The following is a 25,608-nucleotide window of genomic DNA, read 5'->3' as shown; positions in this document are numbered from 1 at the left end:
TGCTGTCATAGGTCACAGGTCTGTAAACTTAGTGTCTTATTTTATGTAAACAGAATGAGATCGCAGCTTTATAAACAGAGGTGATACGAGAAGTCTGTTGCACTTGCAGCAATGTCTTGCCCGTTTTTGCGAGAGCAACCTGTTGCGGAAGGTGCGAAAGCTTGTAGAATTTTTATTGTGTTTTGCGATACAGATAGGATCCATTAGCACAGCGCAATAGTGTACTTTTTTTAAAGATATTGTTTTTTTATGTGAGGGTGTAATTAAAAATTAATTTGTTTACATAATTAATTTGTTGGAACCTCATATTAAAAGTTTGACTTGTTGGAGTTGGGCTTTAACAACAGCACAAACTATGTGCATCGCGTTGAGATTCTTTGCTAGTAGCACTTTCCGTTAGACTATTGTGAATGTGATTGGTGCCATAGACCCACCAGGCCCCAATGAAGGGGATTTTGTGAACCGAAAGGGGTTTCACAGTATAAATGTGCAGGTGAGTTAATATTACAATTCTAAATATTTTAGATTGGCAATATAGACAATGTATTACATTAGATTGGAGTTAATTGACTACAATGTCTTAGATGGTGTGTGCTCTATGTGCCATGTCACAAATGTGGAAGCCAAATGGGCAGGATCTTTGCATGACTCAAGAACTTTCAGAAAGACACATTTATGCACATTATTTGAACGTGGTGAGGAAAAATATTAATGCCAATCTCAGTGTATTATTACACACAAACATACTCTGGGCCTAACAGAACTGCATTTTACAGGTGATTACGATGACATCCTGGTCAGAGACAGGCTATGCCTGTAGGCAGTATCTCATGACCCCATTCCCTGACCCCAACCCTGGACCACAAACCCATTACAATGCAGCTCTAGCCAGGACAAGGGCAGGCATTGAAATGATCTTTGGGCAACTAAAGGGAAGATTTCAGTGTCTGAAAAGTCTGAGGGTTCCACCTGACAGGGCATGCAACAATATTGTTGCATGTGCTGTATTACACAACATTGGTACCATTAGAAAGGAGCCATCTGTGGTGGAGGTGCAGCCTGAGGATGACCTCCAGCCAGTGCACTTAAACCAACCTAGTGGCAGAGCTGCACGGGACAGGATTGTGGAACACCATTTTTGAGGAATAAAAAATAAAATCAAAAGCAAATATGGTTCCCATGACTTATTAGTTGTTCTGACAAAAAAAAAAATAAAATAATGAAAATAAAAATAAATAAACAAACAAATAAATACAGTAAATAAATAAAAGTCATCTTTTGCCTGCATAGATATATATTGTTATGCAAGGTCAACAGTAGTGCTCTGTGTCAAATGTTGTTTTACTACTTACTCTGAAGCTCCTTTTGCAAGATCTCTATTTCTAGTACTGTTTTCTTATTCATTAGCTGTTGGAGCTCTATTGGTCCCCTCATTTTTTTTTTCAACCTTATGCTGCATGCTATGCTTATAGAGGGAACGGATGTCACCCTGTGCCATTTAAAGATAAATAAATTGAACATACCACATAAAAATAAATAAGATTAGAAAAGAGACAAACTGATATGCAGCATGGTCCACCTCTGTATTACTTCTCTGTGCAGACTCCTTCTCTGCAGGCCTCTGTGAAGACTCCTGCAACTCATATTGCTGTCAAAAATAGAAAGTACTTTAGTTGATACAAAAAAAGTCCACTTACTGCAAATGCTTCAGCCACAACTTGCATGGGAACATGACAGTGAGACACAGAGAGAGAGATAGAGAGAGAGAGAAATTACAATGAGGAACACAGAAAAAAACAGCAACATTTCTTTATTAGGTTTAACTGCCTTGCTTTCATGTCAATGCAGTTCAGCACTATTCAAGATCTACCAGTTGAAATTTGTGTAGCTGACATTTGGATTACACTGAATGCAAGGTAGCTACCATTTGTTTTACAATATCCTATACAAAGAGAATTAAAAGCCTCTTTACTAGTAATGAAGGTGCTACTGCTTCCTGGCTGTGGGTCTAAGGTGGAGCTGCCCCCAGGGATGCCCTGAACATTGGGTCGGTTCGCATTTAATCCAAGGGCCAGCTCTTCTGCCAGGGTGTGACGTGGGGGTGCAGGAAAAACTATGAACAACATATGTAGCTAACATTACCATTTTGTATAATATTCTTGTATATTTCACCTTTACTTGTTCCCAAGTTCTAGTGGCTCCTGTGGTGGCTCTAATATAAAAGATCAAAGTAATTATGAAAAATTAAAAATGTACATATACTGTAATAACTAATTAGAAACCTCTAACACCATCAGTATATACAATTTAATTTGTCTGCCACTTTTTAACAGCCCTCTGTCCTGGCTTTTGCACCCTTTGAGGTTTTCCCTGACGTTTTTATACAATTTTGAAACTCGCCATAGCCCCAAGAGTTCTTGTTCCGCTGCCGAAAAAAGTGGACACGCTCTTTGGCCATTGTGGGCAACCAATAATAGTGTAGCTTATCAGTGAGTTTAATATCGATACATATCCCCTTTTAAACAAGCGAATGAGTCATAGACAGTAAAAGAAATGGACACAGCCACCCCGTTGGAACTCAATTGAGACAAGTGAAGCCCATTTTTAGCTATTTTAAGCACTTCCGTTTCTGACGCGCAGACTCAAACGAAGCTTGATGACGTCAGTAACCTGTCTGACAGATGTAAATCTTCTAGTAGCTGTGTGTGCAAACTGCCATCGTTAATCTTGCAGAGACGGCGAGCTTGAGCTGGGAGTTCTTTGTCGTGAGTGAGCAGGAGTAAGTATTCTGATTATTTTGTATAGTATTTTAAAATTTAATGCCAGTACGCCATATTAAGTTAATTGCCTGCGAGCTTCTCCTCCTGTCTGTACGGTAATTTCTCTATTGTGCGACAGAGAGACTTCCTTGCCGCCTGGAATGAGTGTGCAGTGATCTCAGATAACTCAATCCAGCCATACTAATCATCAACAATCGGTGCGTTGGAAGAACTAAATTAGTCAGATCCTGATTAGAGCCATGAGATCAATGACATAAATGACATTATTCGACCTGATTTGAAAACATTACATATGACCAATAACCTAGAGAGTTACAGCAGCGTATTGGTACATTTTAGTTTTTGGTACCTATAAACATATATTCATACATGCTGCCAATTGACATTAATGATTAATAACAACTTACAGTCTATCTTGTTGGATGTGATACTTTCATTGACATTTCTAAATATGCTGTAGTTTAGAGCAATATGGACAAATCTGGTTCTGGAGAGCCACTGTTTTGCAGAGTTTAACTCCATCCCTAATTAAACACGACCGGAATGTCTAACCACCGTCTTCAAGATTACTTAAAAATGACAGGTACATCTGTCTTATCATTATCTATTTATTTCAGAAGAAAGAAACATCACTAAATCACGTTTGAATGTCTAAATCACACTAGCAAAATGACTAAATCACACCAAGCTCAAGGTCTCCAAAAGGAACTGTTGTCTTCCTGAAATCTGTGACCTTTCGTGGTGGCCATTGCAATGATGAATCAGCTTCTCTTCTCAGGTGACCCTTTCTGTGACCCTTTTTTATTTACAGAAAAAAATGATGCTAATGGACTTGAACGTGTCATCAGTGCAGCAAACTCAGTCACTTCAGTCTGTAAAACACTCTGCAATGAGCTCATGTCTGCCCTGGAAAAGTTTCAAATGATTCGTTAGGTCACTTTATTTACAGTATTCCACACTACTCTGCTCTCCAAAAGACTTCACACAGAAACGCCGCACTAAAAGTGACCCCATTAAAGTCCCCTAAAATGGGAGGCCATTATTCATAAAGGGCAAGAGGCATTCAAGATTCACACTTTTCTTCTACTGCACAAAACTATTCCTATTTCTGTAAATCTCCTAGTTTGGTTTCATCTGGTCCTTTTACATGGCTTTGGCGAAATAATTAAATAGTGGCTAATTGCATCTGCACTTTCTATTGGGATACAATTTACCTCTTATCATAACCTCTTATTTTGAATGAAATGCTACTTTAAAAAGCAATCAATAGTTTATTGTGTAGTGGCCAGCAGACTGAGAGCATGATAACCTTCAAAAGCCCCATTCTGACTCATCCATCGCCGTCTGACTCATCACTTGACCGTGTGGAACATAAACATAATCCAACCTAACTGCTTTCCAGAGACATTTGCATTAGTGTATATAATTTTATAATTTGCATTATGTGCTGCATAGCTGATGTCAGTTAATAAATAATCCTTGAGTTGTTTGTTTTCTGGAATAGGTTTCTTCAATTAATTTGTTTTATAGAAACAACACTTTATCATTCCACAAGATACTCTGCCTCAGCAACATCCAACTTAATTGCTTACATCTTACAGTATGTTCTTTCATTCCAAATACCATTCACAGTATTTATTTACATTTATTTATTTAAAAAAAAAAAAATACTTCTTGATTCTATGAAAGAGTGCAAATTATCACAATTGCGCAAAGCAGATATGCAGTGTACCGTATAATACGTGTAAAATGATGTCTAGAAGTCTAGGAGAATGCTGTCAGAGTGGCTGTGAAAGGCAGCAGTCTTATCAGCTGCAAGTATAAACTGTTTTGAAGTCTGTTTGATCTAGATTAAATGCTTCTGTACTGTTTGCCAGACTTTTAAAGATCAGACAGCTAAAGAGCGGACTGACTGGGCTCTGTGAAGATAGACTTGGCCTTCCTAAGGCATCGGAGTAAATGTCTTGTAAGACTGGCAACTCATAGCCCGTGATGAACCGAGCTGAATTCACCTGCAGTGTTTGGTGATCTGAGTCGAGCTCTACGATTCGAGTTGCTGTTTCCATACGATTCGAGTTGCTGTTTCCATACAATAACTTTGGTAAAAGAGCTGTGTTTTAGTAAATTAATGTATGTAATAAACCATGCAGTGTACTTAATTCTCTAAAAGGCCCTCATTTCAGTTTTAATGTTAAATATTCTCTTATTATTTATTTTGTTACCAGTGTTCATGCTGGTTATGTCTTTATAAATGCTTCATGAAGTTCATTAAGTTCAATGCCTCGCAAAATAGTTGAGTAGACCTGGCCTTTTAAGTTGTAAGTTGTAATATCTTTTTTTAGTGTTCAAATACTTTTTTTGTTGTTGCTTTAAATCAAAGTTTACAATGTTGCGATTCACATCAAAGCTTGTTGTTTCAGTTTGTGGCCTAGAACTTTATATTGATTCTGTTTATTTTTTAATGCTTAAGGAGAAAACCAACCAAGACCACTGAAAATGTGGACAGTAACTGTTGAACTTTATAGTGCATCTGGAACTTCACTAGCCTTTGAAGAAAAAAAGGTGCTCCTGTGTGGTTTCTGTTGGTGGAGAGATCAAGTGAACCCTCCAGTGATGTTTACCCCTCGTCTTGAGGTAGACAGTGTTGTGCAAGTTACTTCAAAACTGTAATACATTATATATTACTTATTACTGTTATTTAAATGTAATACTTTACCTTACAATATTACTGTCTCAGAATTGTAATACATTACATTACTCCTGTATTACTTTTGAGTTACTTTCACAAAAATAACTACAAGGTAGAACTTAAAGGGTTAGTTCACCCAAAAATGAAAATTTGTCATTAAAATGTCATTAGTAACTCACCCTTATGCTGTTCCAAACATGTAAGACCTCCGTTTATCTTCGGAACACAGTTTAAGATATTTTAGATTTAGTCAGAGAGCTCTCAGTCCCTCCACTGAAGCTGTGTGTACGGTATACTGTCCATGTCCAGAAAGGTAAGAAAAACTTCATCAAAGTAGTCCATGTGACATCAGAGGATCCGTTCAAATTTTTTGAAGCATCGAAAATACATTTTGGTCCAAAAATAGAAAAACGACGACTTTATGCAGCATTGTCTTCTCTTCCGTGTCTGTGTGAGAGAGAGTTCAAATCAAAGCAGCTGAATTTCCGGTTCGCGAACGAATAATTCAGTTCACCAAATCGAACTGAATCGTTTTAAACGGTTCGCATCTCTAATACGTATTAATCCACAAGTGACTTAAGCTGTTAACTTTTTTAATGTGTCTGACACTCCCTCTGAGTTCAAACAAACCAATATCCCGGAGTAATTCAAGTACTCAAACAGTACATTGACTGAACTGCTGTGATGAACACCGAGCCGAACAGACACGGAAGAGAAGACAATGCTGAATAAAGTCGGCGTTTTTGCTATTTTTGGACCAAAATGTATTTTCGATGCTTCAAAAAATTCCAACAGACCCTCTGATGTCACATGGACTACTTTGATGATGTTTTTCTTACCTTTCTGGACATGGACAGTATACCGTACACACAGCTTCAGTGGAGGGACTGAGAGCTCTCGGACTAAATCTAAAATATCTTAAACTGTGTTCTGAAGATAAAAGGAGGCCTTACATGTTTGGAACTGCAAAAGGGTGAGTTATGAATGACATAATTTTCATTTTTGGGCGAACTAACCCCTTAAAATTCTAAAATTCTAAAATGTAATACAGAGCATTTTACATCTAGTAGAAGGCAATTTGATGTTCCATAATGACTGTGGGCTTTCCAGGCTACTAACAATATAGCATATAATTGGCAAAGTGAAGGCTCAAGACAAAAAAAAAAAAAGGATGACAGACAAAATCCCAAATAATTAAAGTATGTTAAAAGTATGGTAGAGGTAAAATTATTATCTGGCAATATCCGTGAATAGCTTGGGTCTATTAATATAAGACACAACATAAGTAAACTCTAATGCCATGACAAAATGCACATTTGTTTGACTTTATTCTCTTTGAATTCAAGAGGTTCATAACACAAAACTGTCATGCACAAAGTGCACATGATGGTGCACAGCTTAGGTAGGCTGTGCTTTCTCAAGTATAAAGTGCAATTGGATGACCAACCCCTTAGCCTCAGTCATTTTAGTCCACAGAACTGAACATATAGGCTAAACATAGCCTAACTGCTTACCACCTCGTGAATGTACAGAATGTCTTCTGCCATCTTCATTAGCCACTTTTACACTGGCAAGCACGACTCTCGCGCACAGCAGGGGCAGAAATCATGCCTCGCCCCACTCCTGTAAAACCCTCCTTCACTGGACTATGTCACGCAATAACAAAGTTACACCAACAAGAGGGAGATTAATGAAATCTCGCGGTCTCACAAAGGTTTTTTTTTTTTGTTTTGTAACGCACGCTTTGCTGAAAATGTACAGAGTAAAATATTACTGAAAATTAATTAGTAATGCCTTACACTACCAGCAGTTGCGTTACAGGAAAAAGTAATAAATTACTGTAATGCATTACTTTTGTAATGCGTTACTCCCAGCACTGGAGGTAGATGTGTGTATCTTCCATCCTTGTGTTTCCTGTAGTCCAGGATCATCTCCAGAGTTTTACTGATGTGATTATTTCCTGAACACATGACTAGATTCCCCTTGTATCTCTACATGTAAAGAGTTTATCACAATGCTAATCCAGTAATCAACTGACACTGATCTGGGCCGGGTTTCCCGATAACGATGTATCTTAGCTCTTAAGAGCGTTTTCTACGTGCAAACTTACGAACGCTCGCAGCAATTCCACGAGCGTTTCCCAAAAATGCACTTAACATGAACGCGCGAGAACGCGCTCTACGTGCTACTTAGGAGTCGCTGTCCATTCGCGAAGTGCTAAAATGTAACCTTATATGGAATCGTATTCTGAACGTTTAACCTAATAATTGTCATCTGTTTTGGATTACCAATCAATACAATCAAGTCTATATAAAGCACCTACATACAGGCGGAGACACTGACAAAATGGCTGAAAAAAAAAAAAAAAAAAAGATACCTTTCAAAAGGATGAAATTAATGTCCTCTTAGAGGAGATAGAGAAAAACAAAGATGTGTTTTTTTTCATCTTGTTTTCCCCTTTTTATTTATTTCATTTATAAATTCATGTAAACAATAAACGAGTACAATAAAGTGTACAATAAAGTACAATCAAAATATTATTATATTACTGGCGTTGCAGTGTGTTAAATCTAGATAAAAGTGTAATCTGCCGGTTGTCCTGCAGGTGTCCTCATAAATCTGTCTTCTTACAATGCACTTGGGGATGTACGATTACTCCAGAGCACTCGTAGATCTACGAAGATTTTCAAGTGCTACTTAGGCTTACGATGCTTTTGGGAAACGCAGCCCTGGTATATACAGCTCTGATCATCTGAGATAAAGGCTTCCTGTATACCGGTCCTGATGTTTGCCTCGCAGAAGGATAGACCTCCATTTAGAAATCCATTTAGACATGAATTGCATCAGCTAGTATTACTCCACAGGATTCAATTACTTGATCAAAGATGCAGTTTAATGTAGACACAATTAAAGAATTCCTTAATGTTTTATTGGCTTTCTTATCAGAGATTCTGTGTTTGATAAGTGTTGTTTAGATAACATTGTCTGACTTCTATTGCAGTAGCACTTCAGTGGTACTGGAGATTTGATTTAGGACTTATAGGACCTATGGTAATTCCACTTAATAATGAGAACATATCATAGCTATCAAAATATGGAAAATTGATCATTGCTTCATTTGATACTCTTAAAGATTACAGTAAATGGATATTCCAAAAAATACAAAATTAATGTTACATAAATGCAGAAGATCAAAGCAATCCTGTTACTATGTTGCCCTGAGGTAACAAACCCATTTGCTTCCCTTTGCAACTACAAATGATATAGCAAACTGAATATTATTGCAGGGATACTTTTGCATTAACAAAAACGTGCATGGTGTGGAGATTTTTGCTCTGGAAAACTGACCTCAGATTTTTCATCTAGCAAAATATGCAAATTTGTTTGTGATTTATACATGCTACAAGCTGAAATGTGTTTGTGAAGCAACACTGTGTGTATTGTTTTAATGATAAATAAACTATGGGCCACTTTTATGAAAAGTGTAATACATTAACATTTAATGGTATTTCTTTTCATTTTTTTTAAACAGTATTCGGTTTCTAACTAAATATAGTAATTTAAATGAAAGAATGAATGAGCCTATCTAAACACACACACAAAAGATATTTTAAGATATTTTATATAGATAATGTGGCTTTACTTAACAGCACAGCCCTGAACCAGGGGCTTTGAATCTTACTTTCTATTAGGTATTGCCGTTTAATGTCCATGCAAAGAGATAAATAAAGAGAGGATGGATAAGTGAGATTTTACACCATTTGATCTCCATTCACCTTTAAACTCAATTACCTGCATGAATCAGTCAGCAAACAGCACCTCAGCTCACGATCCATGCAAAACTCTAATTGCATCACGGAGCAGAGTAAGATCACTAATCCACTTCCCACCTCATATCATCTGTTAAGTCTTCCATACACACTTCACACCAGCTCTGTGATGTTTTTTTCAGCATGGCAGCTTTTTCGCCCCTAAAAACAGTCGTGTTTTGGCCCTCTCCGCCCCCTCTCACAAAAGCACTTTTGGGTAAGTGTCGCCCAGCTAATTAAACTTTGTGGTTAATCACATAGGCCTGCACTGCTGGCCAAAAGCAAAATGACAGTAAAAGTTTTAAAATAAAGTGAAGAATGCATAAACATGATACTAATTAGCAACATTTATTTAAGTGCACTTCTTAAAAAGTAATTATGAGGAAGAGAAATGCACTGTTTATATGCATAAATAATCCTGCCAGCTGGTTACATAGATTACCCACTGGCCTTCTTGTGTTTGCGTTTCTTTCTTCTTTTCATTAAGCCTTACAGACTGTGAATGTCTTGTGGCATGTGTTAATGCATTTGATGTCATATCAGTGTTGTATTGTGGAGATGTTCTTATTGGCAGTAGCACGTTCTCCGTGCACATTGCGCAGTGTGCCAATCAAATGTGTATGCAACACTGGTAGGGACAACAGCTGAAGATTGTCTGGTGTGGATGGAGAAGATGGATCATGATGGTTATTACCCAGAGGAAGGTCTAACTGTTCAGAGGTTGCTTTTCCATACCTTGAGAGACTTTAATGGAGTGCTGCTTTGAATGTTTGAAGCATCGGTTCCATCTCAGATTTTGCTCTAAAATTCTTTAAGGGAAGAATTGATAGGCACAAATGAGGCAATTGTTGACATACAGTAAAAGGTAAAATTGTATAAAAGTTCAGATCCACTTAGAGGGAATTTCACGCTGCACTAGGGGGCACATTAGGAAATGCAGCCTGCATGACTGATGTCTGAAGCACGTGTGAAACAATGATAATCTATTGGTCCATCTGGCCCATGACATCATAGACGGTGTGGCAGTGGAAAACTTCGGCCACCGTACCTTTTAGTTTACTTTCGTTTTCAATTGAAATGATTTATGCGGAGTTTTCAATTAACAGCGGAAGAATGGAGGATATAAAGGAGATGTGACGTACCTGAGAGAGGTGGAAAGGTTTACCGTTGCATGTTTCGGATTTAATGGATTCCAGTGAAGAGAAAAAGTATGGCCGCTTTGAGTATTATTCCCTGTAAATGATGTTTGAGCAGCATGGAGTTTGACTAAACTTAAGCATGACGTTTCCAGACCGTCTATATGGATGAAACGTTCAACCAAAAGCTGCCCGTTTATCCTCCTGTCCTAGTGTCTGATGACGACGTGCAACCTCAGCTTCATTCTTATTTGCAAACCTGGTCAGTAGCCTACTTGTACACAGAGATGTATAGTAACGAAGTAGAACTACTTCACTACTGTACTTAAGTACTAAAAGGCGGTATCTGTACTTTACTAGAGTATTATTTTTTTCTCCTACTTCCACTTTTACTTCAGTACATATTTTCGCTGAGTTTAATACTTTTACTCCGATATTCTTTTTATGTGTTGCATCGTTACTCGTTACAATTTTAATAATGTTACGAATCATTCCATTACAAACCACTGCCAGAACTGTAGATGGCAGGTTTGATGAAGCTGGCACATCACTGAGCGAATCAAGCGAGACTGCGCGTGCTGACTGAACTGCTGTGAAGAGAGAGATGAACACCGAGCCGAGCCAGATAATGACTCGTTCACGAGTCAAGAACCGGTTGCATCGGTTCTCGGATGACCAGTAACGTTAGTTCTTTCTGACAGTTTGATTCAATAAACCAGTTGAAGAAAACAGTTCACCGATTCTTTTGCGCTCGATGCAATGGCGTCATTGGCGTTGACTGCACCTGGGCTCATAACATTAACACAGAATCAGTTCAGAATCAATCACCAAAAGAGTCAGTTCGGTTCAGACGCTCTGTGTGTCGGTCTGCTTCACGCTAAATCACACATGCGCAGTATCATCAGCTCATCGGTTTACGAATCGGACGCGTCTGACAGAAACAGTTCTTGACTCGTGAACGAGTCATTATCTGGCTCGGCTCGGTGTTCATCTTCAGTTCTCTCTTCACAGCAGTTCAGTCAGTGTACTGTTTGAGTCAATGAATTACTCCGGGATATTGGCTTGTTTGAACTCAGAGGGAGTGTCAGACACATTAAACAAGTTAAGCTTAATTCATCTGTGGATTAATGCGTATTGGAGACGCGAACTGTTTAAAACGATTCAGTTCGATTTGGTGAACTGTTTCAAAAAGATCCGGTTACATTCGTTCGCGAACCGGCTATCACAAACTGTTTTGTTTTTAAGTTTCTTACAACAGACACGGAAGAGAAGACAATGCTGAATAAAGTCGTAGATTTTGCTATTTTTTGACCAAAATGTATTTTCGATGCTTCAAAAAATTCTAAATGACCCTCTGATGTCTTACGGGTTTGAAACAACATGAGGGTAAGTTATTAATGACATAATTTTGCTAATTGGGCTAACTGACCCTAGTAACCATTTTGTGTTTACAAGAAGTTAGTCAAAGGAATTGTGATTGTCCTTTAGGTTAATCATTTGAAATAGTAAAAACAATATGTTCAAACTTTTGACTACTTTCTTTAATAGCTACATAACATAATACTTCTACTTTTACTTTTAGTACTTGAGTAGTACATTTTAAAATAGACTACTTGCAATACTTAAGTACAAAAAATGTTGAATACTTTAGTACTTCTGCTTAAGTGTGGTGCTTAAAGAGCACTTCTACTTCTACTCAAGTCACTTTTTTGATAGAGCACTTGTACTTTTACTCAAGTATGGTTCTCTAGTACTTTATACATCTCTGCTTGTACGCCACCACATTTCAAACATTACTTAACACATAACCACTCACGTTAAATTCCCATCCGTGTATTCTGTATGTTTATTTTATTTTATTTTCATGATATTTTTTTTTCTCTAAGACTGTTGTTTGGTTTATTGTTATTGTTTCTTAAATCTGAACCAGTTTTATTTCATGTTTTCTCTCTCTCTCTCTCTCTCTCTCTCTCTCTCTCTATGGTCATTCTATGAATGAACTTGGACATGATAGAATGACGCGGTTTTCTACATGGCAAGCTAAGATCACGTGAGAAAAGTGAAAAGCTGTGAACATTGTTTTTTTTTTATATGATCTTTTGTCATGATTTTTTTTCTTTTTCTTTCATGGACTTATGGAATAAATTTCTAATATGAAATGTTCCTTGGACTGTTTATTATTATTAGTATTATTATTGTAACAGGTGGTTTCTTAGTTTTTGCTATCCCGGGTTAATTTATAATTTGACAGGATTTATCATGTCTGTCGCCCGAACATTTTTTTAAAAAAATTTAAGCTAGGGAGGCCACCACCGTTACAACGGGATGCCTGGAAGTATTAAAGGGCACCGGTTGAATATGAGATCCCGTTTGCTGTCTTTAGGAGCCATCTGTTTGTAAGTGTGCATGGCAGACCAGGGCGGGTGAGCATTTTGGAGAGTGTGTGCCTCTGTGCCTGAGGTTTCTGACATTCGAGGACACACGATTTATGCGTAATGTGTTTTTGTCGGGAGCTTGCGCATTCAGTGCTAAAGGACTCCATTTGCGTCTGTCCCTCTTCTTGAGTGATGTGTGCGTGTATCATGGTTTTAGTCCCGCTGCTACTGAGGCACGACGAGGACTCAGATCGCAGGACTTAAGGGGTTAAGATGCTCTTTTGGGTTACCAATGTATAGTGCATGAGTTGAGCAGCGCCTGAGGGAATGTGTGCCTCCATGTCTGGATTCTAACACTTGAGTGCATATACTGCTTTCGTGCTTGTCTCAGAGACAAGCATGTGCGTTCAGAGTTACGTGCTCATCATGATGAGTTACAATGTCTAGGCTCTGCTCACATTTGTTCCTATTCCCAAGAGATGTGGAATGGAACATTTGTTTTTCGTGGCCAGTTCGCCATTGCCATGGCACAGTTTATCCAAGCTTGCAGTGATTGTTTTGGTCTGCTGTATCTGCACACCCTCTGTCAATAGGTTGTCAGATGCTGCAGATACTAATGGGTTGCTACAGAATGACGATGAATTGTGAGCACTTAATCATTTCAGCCTGATCCTGCGAGTTTGTGGGCGGAGCTATATTCAGCTCGGCCATGCCTCTGTAATATGCAAGTATTGTGTAAGGAGAGCCTCACTTGGTGTGTATATATTTTAATACTCTGTGAAGAAATGCTTGCAAGCTTTCTTTCCTAGGGTGTTTTAGCACATAGAGTGGTTAGGGGGAATGTTCCTTCCTGTATTAAGCTAAACCGGTTTAGGAGTGGGCTGCCTCCCCAGTATTTTTAAGTGGGAGGTCCCTCTGAATTCCGCTTGGAGAGTTTTGGCTGAGTACAATGCTCCCCATATTCAGGGTTTTCAGTGTAGTTGTCTGCGGATGGTTATGCTCCAGCTCAAGCTTACATTGATCTGGAATATGGTCTGAGGGGAGCTATGTCCTAGCCTGTCTTGGGTTCCCCTTGGCACAATCTCTCTCAGTTGAGCACTGAAGTCTTTGCCCTGTCTTCAGCTTTATCTGAGGGAACTGCTGTATCCAGCCCTTTAGTGTTTTTGCCCAAAGCTTACATTAGGTTTGATCTCGGACTGATGATGTTTTTGTTTACTCATAGCGAATCATTTACTGATGGCCCGGATCTCCCTCTTGTGAGCTCCTGGTCAATGACATGTTGCTTCGCTCACTTACTGTGGCACTGACATAGTTTGGGGGCCTAATAAGTATAGCCATCTGAGGATGGTTATATTACAGCCATTTTTATGACAGGATGGGATTACTTAAAAACAGCTATCTGAGGCTAGCAGTGTCTTACTGGCATTTATGGTGATTCCTCTGCTGGAGTAATACCATTTCTTAGAGCCTAGCAATCTGAGTATAACAATGTGATAGCTAAGTGATTGCTCTCCAGCCTAGGGTTTTAAGTAGAAGTCTCTTGAACCCTTGCTTAGACAGGGCTATGTCCCCTACTAGGGTTGTAAGTAGATAGCCCACTCTCTGTGGTCTGAGTAGTCTCACTCGTTTCCCGTTATGGTAGCCCTTTCCAAGGTACCTAGCTATCTGAGGGTAGCTATGTGCTAGCCCAGTGATTGCTCCCCTGCTTAGAGTTTTAAGTAGCAGTCTCCTTGAGCCCTTGCCAAGACAATGCTATCTACCCTGCTAGGGCTGTAAGTAGATAGCCCACTCTCTGTGGTCTGGGTAGCATTGCAGGAAAGTTTTGCCTGGATATCTAGGCTAACTGTGTATGGTTATTCTGGTCTAAAGCCTTCACAAGACCTTTAGGAGATAGCTATCTGATGATAGCGGTGTTCTAGCTTAGCAGCTATTTTTCCTTTCTGGGATTTAAGTCGCTATCTTTGAGCTCCTCTAGAGGCTTTCTAATTAGTCTCTTTAGTCTTTAGTATCCAGGCTTATATGGCTCACATAGCATAGCTACGTCTGAAGCTAGTTGTGCTCTTAACCTGGGTGGGAGGTTCCTATTGATCTAATCGGGTTCCCCATTCCTGCCAAGTTGTGTGAGCAACCCGTGACATCAGTGTTTTAACCCAGATTTTGAGGAAAGACTTGGTGTATGTCTGTCACTTCCTTTGTGCTCCCCCGCCAGGTGGACAGGCATGTGCCTCGGCACAGCATGGTTGGATTTTATACCCCAATGTGACCCTAGAGGGTGCAGCATGGAGTTACAGAATCTCGGGTTATGCCTTCTTCAGACAGCTAAGTGGATGACGTAATCAGCAGGTGCCCTTTTATACTTCCGGGTACCCCACGTATGACATCATGGGCTAGGTCCACCAATAGATTGGCGTTGTTTCACATGTGCTTCAGACACCAGTCATGCAGGCTGCATTCCCCAGTGTGGCACACCATTTCCTCCCGGGAACCATGGTTACATGCATAACCCAAGACGATTTTTGGTCTTTGGGAATTGTTTCCCAAAGTTTATTTAGATCCCTGACTTTTTTTTTTTTTTTTTTTTTTTTTTTTTAGGTTATAACGTTTTGGACCCACATTTCAGTGTGTGTTATTTCTTTAGCAAGAAAACTTAATGTCCCACCCATTACAAAGTTATTTATACAGTAGCTAAAAGTCCTAAATGTAAAAAACTAAAAAAAAATATATATTTTGGAAAGATGGATTCCTAGTGTACTTGCTAATAGGAAAAAAGATAATAATAATTACACTGTGTACCTTTTATTACATAGAAACTTCAAAGTAAAAATTGGTTTCTCAATTTGTTTTACATATAATCTTACTGTAACAACTGAGATATATTTTGAAGAAAGTGTCAGCATGGAGGCAGCTTGTAAGCAAATTTAAACTGATGAACTGCATTGATTGGTGAAATAAGGGTTTATTTCAATTAAAAAAAATATTACTATTTGTAGATTTTTGTAAAAAAAAAAAAAAAAATGTGTATTTGATAATGTTGCCACAAACTGGGGAGAGAGAGAAAAAAGGTTGAATCGAAAGACAGGAACAAGCTATCAGTGATTGTATCAGTAGAAAAAGGGAGTTAGAAAAGAACAGGACAAAATAAATAAACTAATAGCATGGCAAACAGAGGAGCTGTAGAGGAGATGTAATGTTGGTTATTATGATGGAACTTAATATTTAATAACAAATATTTTCTGAAGAGGTACTTGGTATAAAAACTTTGAGAACCACTGTTTTAAAGGAATGGTATAAAATGAAATCCTGCTTTTAAAGAACTTTTCAGTAAACCATTTCTTCTTTCCCCTTGTAGAGTCATCAAGGATCCAGCTTATTCTTTAAACATTGGTAAGAAATTGTTCATATGCTACATTGCACTGTCATTTCTGGTAGAGATTCAGTGATCTTTTGTGATAGGTTTTGATTGTACTTAGTTTAATACAAATTTACTGAATTAGATTTGACTTGTTTTACTACACTGTAATGCTAGTGTTCTGATTAAAACAGTGTAACTGGGGGCTCTTAAAACACTGCTTGTGAATAATTTGTGAATTGTAAACTTTCATCTGAATACATTAAGTGTTAAATGAATATTGTTGTCCACTTTGTTTCCAACCTCATTGGTTTCAACGTTGAATCAACTCTTTATTTTATGAAATGATCATTATCATATCTATTCATTTTATAACCCTGCTACTAGCATTTTATTCAGACTAAAACACCTTTAATTCAAGTGAGAAAGCGTTTTGTGTGTGGGTGTGTGTGTGGCTTTTACACATCCTTTCGTGTAGGTGACTGCAATAGATGCATTTTGCAGCATTATGGTTAACGATCATTAATTTAAATGACGATCGATCATGGAAATAATCTAAATTTGACATCCCTAATTTAGAGAATGATTAAACCTGCTTTGGAAATCTTGAACATTTCTGTTTTGTAAATCTTGTTTTAAATGATCTTTGAGAAAATATTCAAATATTTTGAGATATTATTATTTTTTTTTTTCAAGCTGTAAGTCATAACCATCATAATAATAAAAAAAAAGCGTTTGAAATATTTCAGTTTGTGTGCAATAAATCTAAAAAAAAATATATATATATATTTACTAATTTACAAAAAATAAAGCACTTTTACATGATATTCAAACTTTTGGAGATGCATCTGTAAGTAACATTAAAAAGACAGAAAATCCTGTCATTATTTTTTGTCAAGATATTTGTCTTTTTTTTTTTTTTTTTACTATTTACTATTTAACTATTTAATTTACTATTTAACTAATACCAAGTGCTGTATGACATATTCATTATTACAAAGTGTGAGCACAATGATTACCAGCTATTTTGATACTGCTTAAGCAACAAAGAGTCTTTGCTGCATCAGTCTTTGCTGAAAGCTAAAGTTTTCTTATATGTTTATCCTATTTATTCACCATTTCAAAGGTTCTATTTTCCATACTTTGACATCAGTTCAGCTCTTAACAGAATCTGTCTTTTGAGAACAATCATAACCCTTCAGGGGAAGGAGCTTGAAACTATAAACTGACCAACAAATAAAGCCATTTAGCTCATTTCTCACGTGTGAGTTTCTGATTAATGCAGAATCACAGCATCTGCGAACACAAGACTATGTGTTATATTATATTGCAAAAATACACTTTGCCGCAAACTGACAGTAAAGCTGTTTCAAGAGAATCCTATTCATATAGCACAATTTTGCCACTGCCTAAGTATAAAATTTCAGTTTTCAGAGAATTGTAGAAAAAAAAAAAAAAATCACAGGACACAATGTTAAAGCTCCAACTACCAGACTTTCCTTAATTTTTGTTTAAGAATAGAATACGAAGCTGTGAAGATTGTCTGTTTAATAGCTCTAATATGTAAGCTTGAGCAGTGACCCATTTGTTCTTTTAATAACGATGTGGCATCTGCAACAAGGAAAGCAGCAATTGACCATGGAATAAGTTGATGAATTATTCATCTTATTTTTAATCTATCTATTTATTTAGGAAAGGAGAAATTGTGTTTGCTCAACAATGAAATGACGATTAGCGGTACAGACAAAGGACGGCATGATTGACAGGCCTTTGTTAAACAAAGCTGCTGGTTAATCACATCGCTCTGCATGCAAGCGCAAGGCTTGTATTTGTTCCCCATCGCTAATTAAACAAAATTACATCCAATAGCGCAGTGTTAAAGGAATGTATTGCTTCCGCCCCACTCACTAAAAACAAATGATGCAGTAATTCAGGGAAAAATGACAGAATGGCTATGGAGGAAGTTACAGCAGGTGGTTTGTGTAAATGTGTGTTTGCACCTGTGATAAATGTGCTTGGGAGGTTTGGTTTCTTCTTTGTTTCCACATTTATGTCAGCTATTATGATAGACTCTGTTATTATGCAATGCTGCATTAGCAAATTAGATCATTTGTATCTCTCTTTGTGCCCAAACAGTCATGAAGCAGTGAAGGCGGCCAGTAAATGCATTCTTTTCATCACCTCTGTTATTCTGCGGTGTCTATCTATAAATCTTGCCATCAGATTCATTCATGCATAAATCCATCTATCAGCCTGTCATTTGTCTTGCTCTATGACAGCGCAGTGTATGATCTATTACTCAGGCATAATCACACAATTCTGTTCTGCAAAAGCAATTCATTTTTAAGAATGCACTGTTTGTGAAGCAGCTGTCCTTTGAAGAAAATGAATTGTCCTTTTGAGAAGTATGAAGCTGTGGAAATACTTTACTTGAACCTATTTATATGATAACATTTATCATTTTTGCTAGCATATTGCTCGGCGAATGTTAATGCGGTCTCGGTGGTTGCAAGAACATTCTTAAGGAAATATTAAAGTTGTTATTTTATTATTATTTTTTATATATTTTAGCTGTTTTTATGTTTGTTTGTGTTAAGATCATGTATTTAATTTTGTTGTACATGTTACAATGACAATAAAGATTTGAACTTGGCAAAAATCACAAAAACTGGTCTCTTAAGATTCGGTTGAGTCAAACCATATCCAATTTTCCCATGTCATCCATTTTGGGCGTTGGCCATTTAGAATTTTGTTTTAAAATTATATTTTTTTCTGAAAGCATTAACGTATTGTTACGAAACTTGGTATACATTTTCGACACCATGCTTTGACATTATTTAAAAAGTTTGGTGGCAGTACCACTTTGTGGCCAAAAGTTATAAAGAGAAAAATATGCTAGTAACATTTGATTAAATTGGCCTATTGCAATCAATATAGTATTTGGGATGATTTATGAACTTTAAACCCACCTCCTAACCTAACTCCTCCTAGACCAACGGTCCAACTTTTACTAAATTTGACTCAGATCATCTTCAGACCATGCTGACAGAAAGTTATTGATTTTGTGTCAATATATTAAACGATTACCATTTAACGCATGAACAAATTTGCTGGAATGAAGTCAAATTGTATCTATGCAATACTTTGATATATTGACACCAAACTTTGTATCTATCTTTGTCCCCTCACACTGACCACATCACATCAATTTGGTAACATCACCAAATATTGGTCAAACGTGATAAAACCATCCATTAATGATTACATTTCCAAAAAAAATGCTAATAACTTTTGATTGGATTAGCCTGTTGTAATGAGACCATAAATGCTAATTATCAGTAGTGGCTCCTGCAAAATGTAGGGCAGATTCTGGGTCATAGTTTTTCTTTATAATTAATTTAAGAAAGCTTAGTCTATAGTCTTCATAGTTCAGTCACTGAACACGTGCAAACACACTTTTGGCAGATATCAAATGTACTTGCAATATTGAATTGCATGTGTATCCTGTACACTTTACGACTTAAAAATGTCAAGCAATCCGAAAAATTAAACAAATAAACAAATACAAATAAAAAATGTTGCAGAATGGTGAGCACATCTACAGTTTATTATTTATATGTTTTCCATAGTCGGCTAATCTTCCTGTCTGCCATTTCGATTTTTATTAAAAACACAATTTTTCTAACTCCACCTAGACGATGTTGACGGAACAAATTTGAGGCATGACGGCAAGCTGCATCTGAGGCTGTATCTCTACAAAACTTTTGACATATTGACACCAAAGTGTGTGTGCCATTGTCACCTCACACAGAATGCATCACATTGATTTGATAACACCACATATTAGTCAAACGTGATAGCTCATTAAGTTGTATTACTAGTGGTTGTATTTATGCTTTTTCAGCCTTTTCGATTTAACTTTTAATCATCCTAAAATGGCTTAATTCCTCATTGTTGCAGCTGGTCTGATGCTCCAAGCCATGCTTAGATTCTCATTTCATCTGTGTTGTGCTTAGCCACTTAATTGCTGCTTGCAGCTATATTTATTTATTTAATTTAATTTAAAATTGTAGATGCATGTTTAAATATGGTGCATATTTTAAATCATCACAATAAACATTATTTATTATAAATATAAATGCAAATATACCTGTTGTTCATGGTGATATTAAGTTATTAAGTTAAAAATAAAAACATTATATTCACTAATAAATATAACACACACACACACACTTTGGACCAAATACTATTTATGTATTTATGTATATTATTATTGATATTATTATTATTATTGTAAATATTTAGAGCAAATGCTATTACAAATTACCACAGGTCTTCAAATGTCTTGCATTCTCCTCAGTGGGGTTGTGGTCATGCACGATACTGTAGTCATTTCACCTCATTTCTTCATGCTTAAAACCAGTTCATTTTGAATAGTTTTATAAGCATATGCATCCACAGCCAGACCTGAGACACAGAAGGAATTAAAATCTGTGACAGCAGCTAATGTCTTACAGTGATCATTGCGTTCAATATCTCCTTTAGTCTAATCTCTTCATCGGTCAGATGGTTCATCGTGGTTGTTAACAGCATGTAAATCAATGCAGGAGAATATGAGAATGAAATATCTCTCCTTGTATGACATTTACGATATTTTTATGGCTAATTACTTGGAACAGAACCTGATATTCACCCTCTTCCCCACATATCTATATGCTACAGGACTGCCTCAGAGAGAGCAAATTAAATAGATGAAGCGATAGCAGACAGTGTAGATCAAAGGAGATTAGATGTTATGGGATGATGAAAGCACACAAACAGCTTTGTGAAGTATTGTGCATCTCAGCAGTTCCCCTAGATAAGCTCACCAGGAAGCACACACTGCATCTATGTCTTACCACAACATTAGTTTCATTGCTACACAATGCACAGTGCTAATGACAGTCATGATGAGTTTGGCCCAGTAGCCTTAGGTGGTGTTCAGAGCGGCTGAGGCTGTCTGGGAGAATTGAGTTTTCTCATGGTAATGGCCTGAGGCTTGCAGCAGAGCACAATTCTATCAGTTTGATATCACAGCAGAAAAGTCCATTGTTTCTGCATGGAGATTCGGTGACTCTGGGATCTGATCCTGGCAACCAGCACAACAGCGACCGGCAGAATAGAGCTGTCACTGTTTCTGATTGATGCTTTCTTCAGCAGGAACATCTCACTAGAACAATTTCACCCCAGAATTTGGAGAAATAAATTATATTCTGCACAAAATACGTGCATGACCATACGCATATCCCCCATACACCGCCTCTTCAGATTCACATTCATTTTATGTGTCTGGACACGATATTGTTGAGTTTTCACCAATTATGTTTTTTTTTTTGTTTATTTGTTTTTTTTATTATTGTTTGTTAAATCAGCAGTGAAAAAAAAAAAAAAAAAACAATTCCACATTACAGTAGAAAGAGATATGAACCATAGAGTTAAATGTCTTGTAATGCAAAAACAATAGTGGCAAATAAAAAAAAAAAAAGGTTATAAAATTTGCTTCATTCTGTCCCCTGTGAAAACAATAGCAGATTTATTGTAGTGTTTTATTCGTTTTCACACATTCTAACAAAGTGTGGCTTTTCTAAACAGGTTAATGAGTTAATGAATATGAAAATACCATACATTCTGTCCACATTCACTGTTAGGAGTGTTGTTATAGAAATATTAATAATATAATCATATATAAACCATCCCATTCATCTTTTCTGTTTTGTGCCTGGAACACCTCCCTGGGAAGGCGTCCAGGAGGCATCTGAAATAGATGCCCGAGACACCTCAGCTGGCTCCTCTCGATGTGGAGGAGCAACGGCTCTACTCTGAGGTCCTCCCAAGTGACCAAGCTTCTCACTCCATCTCTAAGGGAGCGCCCAGCCACCCGACGGAGAAAGCTAATTTCGGCCGCTCTCGTCCTTTTGGTCATGACCCACAACTCATGACCATAGGTGAGAGTAGGAACGTAGATAGAGCGGTAAATTGAGATCTTTGCTTTACAGCTCAGCTCCTTCTTCACCATGACAGACCGGTACAGGGACCGCATTACTGTAGAAGCTGCACCAATCCATCTGTCAATCTCACGTTCCATCCTTCCCTCACTGGTGAACAAGACCCCAAGATACCTGAACTCCTCCACTTGAGGCAGGAACTCTCCACCAACCTGAAGTGTTCAATCCACCCTTTTCCAACTGAGAACCATGGCCTCGGACTTGGAGGTGCTGATTCTCATCCCAGCCACTTCACACTCGGCTGCAAACCATCCCAGTGCACGAAATCGTATGGTCCCCAAACCGGACACTCTCCGACCCTTGGGTGCACATAGAAATTCTGTCCAGAAAAACTCTGAACAGAACCAGTGACAAAGGGCAGCCCTGCCGGAGTCCAACATGCACCGGGAACAGGTCTGACTTACTGCCGGCAATGCGAACCAAGCTCTTGCTCCGGTCATACAGGGACCAAACAGCCCTAAGCAGGGGGCCGCCGACCCCATACTCCCAGAGCACCCTCCACAGGATGTTGCAAGGAATACGGTCGAATGCCTTCTCCAAATCCACAAAACACATGTGGACTGGTTGGGAAAAGGGTATAGAGCTGGTCCACGACCGGGACGAAAACCACCCTTGTTCCTCCTTTATCCGAGGTTCCACTATCGGCCGAATTCTCCTCTCCAGTACCCTGGCATAGACTTTCCCGGGGAGGCTGAGAAGTGTGATCCCCCTATAGTTGGAACACACTCTCCGGTCCCCCTTCTTGAAAAGAAGGACCACCACCCCGGTCTGCCAGTCCAGAGGTACTGTCCCCAACCGCCATGCAATGTTGCAGAGGCGTGTCAGCCAAGACAGCCCCACAACATCCAGAGACTTGAGGTACTCAGGGCGGATCTCATCCAACCCCGGTGCCTTGTCACCGAGGAGCTTGTTAACTTCCTCGATGACTTCAGCCCGGGTGATGGACGAATCCTCCTCCGAGTCCCCAGCCACTGCTTCCTCAACGGAACACAAGTCGGTGGGATTGATGAGATCCTCGAATTATTCCTTCCACCATCCGACGATATCCCCAGTTGAGGTCAACAGGTGCCCATCTCCACTGTAAACAGTGTTGGTAGTGCACTGCTTCCCCCTCCTGAGGCATCGAACAGCTTGCCAGAATCTCTTTGAGGCCAACCGATAGACTTTCTCCATGGCCTCACCGAACTCCTCCCAGGCCCAATTTTTTGCCTCCACGACTACTCGGGCTGCAGTCCGCTTGGCCTGCCGGTACCTGTCAACTGCCTCCGGAGTCCCACAAGCCATCCAGGCCCGATAGGACTTTTTCTTCACCTTGACGGCATCCCTTACTTCCCATTTCCACCACCGGGTTTGGGGATTGCCACCTCGACCGGCACCAGAGACCTTACGGCCACAGCTCCGAGCAGCCACAGAAAAAATGGAGGTGGAGAACATGGTCCACTCGGACTCAATATCTCCAGACTCCCTCGAGATCCGGTCGAAGCTCTGCCGGAGGTGGGAGTTGAAGATCTCTCTGACAGGGGGCTCAGCCAAACGTTCCCAACAGACCCTCACAGTAAGTTTGGGCCTGCCGAGTCTGTCCAGCTTCCTCCCCCGCCATCGGATCCAACTCACCACCAGGTGGTGATCAGTTGACAGCTCTGACTCTCTCTTCACCCGAGTGTCCAAGACAATGGCCGAAGGTCTGATGACATGACCACAAAGTCGATCAGTGACCTCTGGCCTAGGGTATCCTGGTGCAACGTGCACTGATGGATACCCTTATGCTTGAACATGGTGTTCGTTATGGACAAACTGTGGTAAGCACAGAAATCCAATAACAGAACACCGCTCGGGTTCAGGTCAGGGGGGCCGTTCCTCCCAATCTCGCCCCTCCAGGTGTCACTGTCACTGCCCATGTGAGCGATTATTATTATTATTATTTATATTTAATTGTTTGTTTGTGTGTCACATTCAGTGTGTCATATAAAAAGCATCAAGTACACCATTTGTTCTCATATTTTTCTAAATGTTTTCCTGTTCTGTTGACACCATTTCCTGGGCACCTTTTTTTCAGAGTGTGTCATGTGACTCTGTGACACAAGCAACAACTCATGTTTAAACAAGACCTGATCTGGAAATAGAAGAAGATTGAGTTCACTTATTCCAAATGGCAAATGCAATAGCAATAGCCTATTTCTCTATTAAAACAACAGCGGTTGAGTAAGTGCATGTATTGAGCGAAACAATCGCAAACAAGACTGTAGAGATCTCATGACAGAACACTGACCGACTGAGTGATACTTTCATTTAGATGCTAAACTCCAGCTGGTTTGTCAGTGTTTTCAGATCGCATAAATAAGCAAAACACCGGGCAGAAAATGTATCCCTTAGATTTACACTTACACTTACACTTAGATACATCAGAGAAACTGCATGTTGGTATAGTCTTAGTTGTCATTTTATTGACCTGTTTCTCATCTCATCTTTGACTTAGTGATGGGGGAAAAAGCTCATCAACGAAATTTTTTTGTCATAGTTTTTGTATACAAAATTAACACTAGTCAATTGCCTATAATATTATTATTGTTCTAGTGAGATTCATACATTAATTATTATAATTATTATTTTAGTTTTTTTTTTTTGTTTGTCTACGGATTTTTTTATTTGTATTTCTTTCTTTCTTTCTTTGTGGAAAGTCATTCCTTTAGAATCATATAGATTTTATTCTGAAGTCAAAATAAAGTTATACTTTTGTTGTCAAATGGGACAGACTGTCCTCAGTGGCATGTTGTTGCTGTTTTTATGTGTTAATAAACTATTTTTGAAGTTATTATTTAGTAATTCCATAAAGCAGGTCAATGTTTCCAACAAACAGAATCATTCAATCTGTATTAATAGTCTATTGCTGTTATGACTTTCCTTCAGTTAAAATAAAAGCATGTTTATAAAATTGTACAGTGCAATTCAGATGTTTCTTAAGTTAACTTATTTATTGACTTCAAATAAAATAAAAATACAATGAATGAACGAATGAACAAATTAATGAACGAATGGACAAATAAATGAATGAATGTACGAATGAACAAATAAATTAATGAATAAACAAATGAATGACTGAATAAATAAATGAATAAATGAATGAATGACTGAATAAATAAATGAATGAATGAATAAATTAATTAATTAATGTAAAAGTTGTATGTATGCACAGAGCAGTAAGTATAAGAGTGAACAAACAGTAGCAAAGCCAGAAGCAAATTTATAGTTCCTCCAATTTCTTATTGGTAATTGCAAAAAGGTTTATAGACAGACAGAAAGACAGATAGATTAATCTTAATGAAATAATGATAATCTGACTACTTTTGATGAACTCTTCAGTGACTTTTAATTAACTCCCAACTCCTTCTGTGTGTTATTTTAAAAAAATAATTCACCCTGCCCATT

This window comes from Carassius auratus, chromosome 19, assembly GCF_003368295.1.
Source record: "Carassius auratus strain Wakin chromosome 19, ASM336829v1, whole genome shotgun sequence".
NCBI lineage: Eukaryota > Metazoa > Chordata > Actinopteri > Cypriniformes > Cyprinidae > Carassius > Carassius auratus.
Note: the sequence above shows the minus strand (reverse complement) of the source record.